This window comes from Helianthus annuus, chromosome 8 (assembly GCF_002127325.2).
Source record: "Helianthus annuus cultivar XRQ/B chromosome 8, HanXRQr2.0-SUNRISE, whole genome shotgun sequence".
In the NCBI taxonomy this organism is placed as follows: Eukaryota; Viridiplantae; Streptophyta; class Magnoliopsida; order Asterales; family Asteraceae; genus Helianthus; species Helianthus annuus.
In genome coordinates this window covers 5636810-5643476 of record NC_035440.2, presented here as the reverse complement: position 1 = coordinate 5643476, position 6667 = coordinate 5636810, and the positions used below count along the sequence as shown (strand labels likewise).

At 38.5% G+C, this 6667-nt stretch overlaps 1 long non-coding RNA gene and 1 other non-coding gene across 2 annotated transcripts; one reads left to right on the top strand and one right to left on the bottom strand.

The window, feature by feature from the left end:
- Window positions 1–5236: 5236 nt before the first annotated feature.
- Window positions 5237–5397, bottom strand: LOC118481629. The gene has a single exon (XR_004865837.1). It is a non-coding gene; the product is annotated as a U1 spliceosomal RNA (small nuclear RNA).
- On the top strand, window positions 5238–6353 carry LOC118481154. The gene is made up of 2 exons (XR_004864595.1): window positions 5238–5737; window positions 6124–6353. It is a non-coding gene; the product is annotated as an uncharacterized LOC118481154 (long non-coding RNA).
- Window positions 6354–6667: the final 314 nt, after the last annotated feature.

The following is a 6667-nucleotide window of genomic DNA, read 5'->3' as shown; positions in this document are numbered from 1 at the left end:
TGAGCCGGTTCCAGATGTCTGATGCAATGCCCATTGGTATCCCATTGCCGATAAATCACGGAATTACTCCAGACTTGAAGGGTGAAGCTGTTAGCCCCCCATACTATCGCGCAATGATCGGATCTCTTATGTATCTCACAGCATCAAGGCCAGATATAATGTACCCAACGTGCCTGCTTGCCAGATATCAAGTCAACCCTAAGGCCTCACATCTTGCAGCTGTAAAAAGGATTTCTCGTTATTTGAAGGGTTGCCCTAACACCGGTCTGTGGTACCCTAGGGATAATAACTTTGAATTGGTCGCTTTCAGTGATTCTGATTTTGGCGGATGCAAAATCGACGGCAAATCCACAACGGCTGGATGTCAGTTTTTAGGAAATCGCCTAGTCACATGGCAGTGCAAGAAGCAGACTTGTGTAGCTACATCAACATGCGAAGCTGAATACATTGCTGCCTCAAGTTGTTGCTCCCAAGTTCTTTGGATCCAACAACAATTGCGTGACTACGGTTTTGAATTTCTAACTACTCCTATTTACGTTGATAACTCTGCTGCATTACAGATCACTAGAAATCCTGTGCAGCATTCAAAGACCAAACACATCGAAATCAAATATCACTTCATACGTGATTGCTTTGAGAAAAGGCTAATCGATGTTGTTAAGGTCCACACCGATGACCAACGTGCCGACCTTTTTACCAAAGCTTTTGACAAATCAAGATTTGACTTTTTATTATTGGTAAACGGCATTAAGGTCAAGCAAGAGTAAACCAACATCGGAAAATCATTTTTGTAAATATCTTTGTGTTTTAAATTTATCTTAGTTTGTTGATTTTAGGGGGAGTAAATCCAAAAATCTGAAAATCCAAAAACATCGAAAAATTTCAAAAACACAAAAACAATAGAAAAACAAAAATGAGTTTCCTGGCGAGCAAAAGAGAAAATGATAGTACATCAGTGGTCTATCCAAACCTCTTTAAACCTTAAATGAAAAACGATAAGCAGCTCTATATAAGATGCATCGGTAGGCTCACAATCATTTTAAAGTGTGCAGGGTGATATAAACTTAAATCGACTGAAGATCAGGTGGGAACCACTCATTGGCATATGGTCTTAGTACAGAAATTTCGTTTGATAGATTGCCGAGGTTCTGAGATATTCGGTCTTTATGCTGCTTATCATCTGGGTATCATGGTTGTATCTTTTACCGAAAAATAACGGGGACGCAAGTCTAGATCTTCCATGATACTATACATACGTGTACATATTACATACTGCATTCGACCTCAATAAGTGATAAACAATCACATGTCCATATCAAATAAGTGATAAAATATCACATTTATCCGGGAGTCAAGTTCGTCTCTCTGCTGTACGAAAGTACTGACCTGTTCACGGACTTGCTCCTATGCCCTCATGCATATGAAAATCAAGTTCCTCATCAATAAGTGATTCTATCACATAGGGCTTGTTTTCAAATCAAAATAAGTGAGAATCTCACATCATATACGGTCAAACAGATGATAATCGGTATACTCACCGGTAAGATGAACCCTCGTGCATGCCTTGATACGGGAATGTGTCGTGATGTGGATGAACACCGGTCGGTAAGTATAAATCATACCTTAACGTATCCCCTCGCCATGATTACATCTGATAAGTTGAGCTTAAGTGGAGAACAATACGATAATTGTTATAGGATACTTATCTTAATGTTAACTAATTGAACAACAGGAGCGTTTGGCATGACCATACACTGATATGATTCTCTTACCCTCGAAACTCGCAAAAAGAATGTCTGTATATATTTATTTACTGTTTTCAGTCTTCACATTTGAAAAATTAAAAAAAATTCAAAAATACCAAAAAGATTTTAAGTATGTTTTAATATAAACTTTCTAAAAGCCAAAAAGATTTTATTTCTTCTTTATTTTCGATCGTACGATGTTGGAGCTCGAGTCTTCGTTACCTGAAACCTGAACGAAAACCGAATTGACTAAATCTTCATAAACGGTCGAAATTTGCAAGTTTTGAAAGTTGGAATCTAAAATTGACAAATTTATTAAACTTTCAAACTGTCGGACGGTGTTTGATTGTGACATGGTCATACGTGTGTCATTTGTTTATGCTAACTATATTCCAAGCAGTTGTTCTCATTACGCGTTTAGATTTCTTGCATGTGCAGATTCTAAAGGCTAGGAGAACATAGTCGATGACAAGCTTCGGAATGAAGACACGACGTGAAGGCACTCAAAAGATGAAGATGATCGAGTTGCCGCTGGCCATCATCAACACCACAAGGATCTTAAGCATTGAAGATCAAGTCATTCACGAGCATAACTCAAGGGGGAGCTTATGTTAAGGGGGAGTTTGTCAACACACTTCCTACATGATACGGGTAGTTTGTTGATACACTTTCTGCTTTCAAGACGTGAAGACTTTGAAGATCCTCCGACATTGAAGACGTAAAAGGATATCAGAGTCTTGAAGACATGAAGATCAACGATGATCAAGATCGAGACAAATCTGCACACATCGAAGATCGAGACAAAGCTACAGCCAAGGGGGAGTTTGTTGGTGCACTTGTGTCTGTACTTTGTCTGTGTTCGGTCACGATGTAAAACGATGTTTCTGTTAGTCTTGTAAGTTTGACCAAGTCAACCATCCTCCGGTTTGACTTGGCCAAACAGTTAGAACTATGGTTGTAATGTGTCCTGTGTCGAAGGTTGGGCCATCGAAGGATTGCTTCTATCCTTCGATGAGCTCGAAAGATATACCACGAAGAATACAGATGGACTTCGAAGGATATGCCATCCTTCGAAGTATATGTGGATCCTTCGATGGCTTTGTAATCGACAGATGCTCTTTCGGTCATTCTGCATGATCCTTCGACCAGACTTGCTGTGTTTGGGTATAAATACCCATGCAATGTGTTCACTTGTAGACAGATGCACACAGAGAGATAGAAAGATATTGAGAGCATTCTGTCCAGGAACACACACACACACTAGAGGGTTTGCAAAACTGATTTGTAAACATTGTGCTTGTAACCGGAACCTTTCATTCGCATTAATCCAAGTGGTGTTAATCGGTGAATCTTTGTGTGTTTGTGTTTGTGCTTGTTTCATCCCGGTTTGCTCACTAGCTTGGATTCCGCACTTGCTAGTGTGTTAGTATAACAAGGTTAAGGTTGAATCTCATCCTCCGCGAGGGACCTACACTGCGAAGGAGATTACCCAAAGTACGGTTAGTGACTTCGGTTTGACCATCCGTCTGGGGATGGTGTGAGCTACTAAATTGTAGCCTAGAACCCAAACGCTTCCATAAGGTACGCCTCTGTCCGAGGTAATGCTTTTGGGAATACCATGTAGACGCACAATCTAGCTGAAATAAAGACGGGCGACTTGGCTCGCATCGTATGTTTTTGCACATGGCACAAAGTGAGCCATTTTGGAAAACCGATCAACAACCACCATAATTGAGATTCTTATCTCCGGTTCTTTTTCTTTCTCTATTGTAGTGTTCTTTCATCTTCAGATCCCTATCAAGTGGTATCAGTTTCAGTCAGGACTGACGATCATGGCGGGCAGAGGTCGACCTACACGTAACGCCACACGTTGGGGTGGAGCGCCAGATGCTCCAGTTGTGAACCGCGACCCATGAGATATTGAAGAAATCAAGCGACTACAACAACGGATTCGAGAATTGGAACTTCAATAGGATGAGCGCAACGAGGAATCCTTTTGCCCGTCTGGGGCGAGTTAATCGGGGATGAGGAGCATCCTACCCATGGCGGATTTATCTACCACTCACCTCCTTGTTTTGATAATTACGAGGACGAAGAGGTGAGCCAAGAAGATTATTTATGGGTTATAAAGGCCTTGAACGGAGAAGACGGTAAAGAAAAAGACGTCGCTGATAATAAATCTAGTAAGTCTTTTCCCCACGTGATGATTAACAGATCTATTGTGGGTCAATATATGGATGCCAAAACTGCAAACAAAGAATATGATGAGGATGTTATATGCGACATCTGTGCATATAATTCATTCGAGGAGACTCGTTTCCTTGCGTGGGGGAATGGGTTTCAATGGGATCCCGGTTGAAGATTATCTCAAGATTATATAAAATTTAATTCCTTAATTATCGAGTCTTTTATTAATTATAATATCTTTTATTTTATTTAGTTTATTCATTTCTATCTTTAAGGTTGTTAGGGTCCAGTATAAATAGTGGTCTTGGTTCAATATTTACTATCAGTTTTTGATTGAATTTTAATAGAAAAGAACGTTGTGCTTGAACCCTTTGGTTCGTTTATCACCTTTGATTAATCATTACGCTTTTGAGCCATTTGATTGCACGCGAAACTGCCTCACTTTATTTGTAGAGAAACGCTTCAAGTTTATCTTATTATCCTGAAAGATGAATTTGAGTGGGTAAATCACAAAATATTTGATTAAATACAAGATCAAACGGGACGCCAATGCTAGCTCTCATGTGACATATAATCTAGGCAATCGTTTCTCTAACATGATGTTTTTAATCAAGGTTTATCATGATCGGAACCAATGGTACTACCACTCTACAAGTCCCTCACAGTGGTCATTCTCTTATACATCTCGAGTTTGGTCCTTCCCTAGTTGGGTGTGCCCATGACTGTGCAATATGCATGCACTTTTTATGCCATCTTAAAGATTGTAACTTATTTTGTCATTGTACTAGTGAATATTGTTATATTTTGAAGGGCATAAACGTATAGAAAATCACATCTATCTTAGCACATAAAACTGTTAGCATATATTTATTCATAATCAATATTTATTTTAAAGGTAGCGTGTTGGTTTTCTAAGAAAAGTAAGCATCTAGAACTTTTCTAAAAGCTTTAGTTGTTTCACATGTAGCTCCAGATGTTCAACAACAGAAGAAAGTAGTAAAGTGTGTTATTATGTGAGCACTACATCAGCAGTATAATAAATTCCTAGATTTATAAACTTGTTTTTGGAGGCGGATGAAGATGTGACGCATTGAATGGTTTGGTAACTTCAATCTTTAACAGAAAATTTTCCATTTTGGCAGGTCTTTTTTATGTTTTTGTTTTGAATTAGAGTTAGACATGTTGCTTCTTGATTGTTAGGTTTGTTTAAGAACTCACATCCTTATTTGTTTTGAATCTGACGACCAGTTTGAAAAAGAATAATTACACTGGCACTTACAAAACAACTTAAACTTAAAACTTGTGCAGAGGCCGCGCGAACGCAGGCCTCCACTGCCACAAATTATGACATAGGCTCGACCACTTGGGCCGACCTTAGGCGGGCACCCCTCCTGAGTGCAATGGAGGTCACCAACCTAGGCCATGGACCTACTTGATCATCCATTGACCCCGTCCAGGTAAGTGAGTAATCATGTGCCTTCTGTCCCTACTTAATACACGCCTCTTCACCTTCTCTTTCTCTTCAAGCCGATGTGGGACCATGGACTATATAATGAAGCCACCTTTTCTTTTCATACCTTTTCTTTTCATATGTATAAGGGTGTGAATAGATGTTAATGAAGGTATATATCTTCTGGAATTTGTAATCAGAGCTCATTCTGCTTTCATCTTTCACTCGGATTTCAGATCCAACTGTACGTTAAAACAAGAGTAAAAAGGGGCGAACACACACACAGGGAATATTTCATCTCGGTGATAAAGGCTTCTTGATGATAACTCAAATTCAACAACAATTTCTGCATTAGGTCTGTTTTCAATCTCATATATACTATATGCATGTCGATTCGTATGCTAATCTACGCTTGAAATGATGCATTTGTTTGTAGTTTTTCTTTCAACTGTTATGGTGCATGTCATATAACAATTAACAAAAGCTGCTTGAAATGATTTCCAGGGGTAAGATTAAAAAGAAGGGGCCGAAAAGAATTCGCCATTGTTGTTTGGAATGAGTCATGTTTTGTTCTGTTTTGCCATTGCTATTGCTGTTAGAGTTTATGATTTCTTCAAACGTTTTGTAGTTAATTTGTCAGTTTGTTATATATAAGAGTGATAAACCTAACCAATTGTTCATTTGTTCATGGATGCTACCATGAAAACAGTAAAATGTGTCTTTTGTTTGTAATTTTGATAGGTATTTAATAGGGGACGATGACGTCATGGACATGGATGTATGGATGAACAGAAGATGAATGCTTGAGGGTTGAATGGAAGGAATGAGAGGATCCCTTTTTTTAGATAAATGTTGATGAATCTGCAGTGTGATAGAAGTGATGTCCTTTTTTTACTTTTTTTGTGAATAAATAATTGAATTTCACAAAGTTTAGGTCCTTTTTTGCTTGAATTCAAATGACATTGTTTTGTTAGTCTAATCTTGTGTAAGTTCGGGTAAAAAGTGACCGACTTACAAAGCTCGGGTAACAAGTGACAGAGTCACAAACTTAGGGGTTTTTTGAGTTAGTTTTTTAATCCTAATTTGAGTCAAAATAGGTTTCTTGTTTAGGTTATATATAGAGGAATTTATGTAACCAGATATACACGATTATTAATAATAAGAACGAGTATTTGATTCAGTACCTGCTGTACCAATTTCTATCAAATACGGTACCAATTTCCATCAAATTGGTATCAGAGCACAAGGGAGATCGATCAAGAAGGCAGTGATCAAGATCTACGAT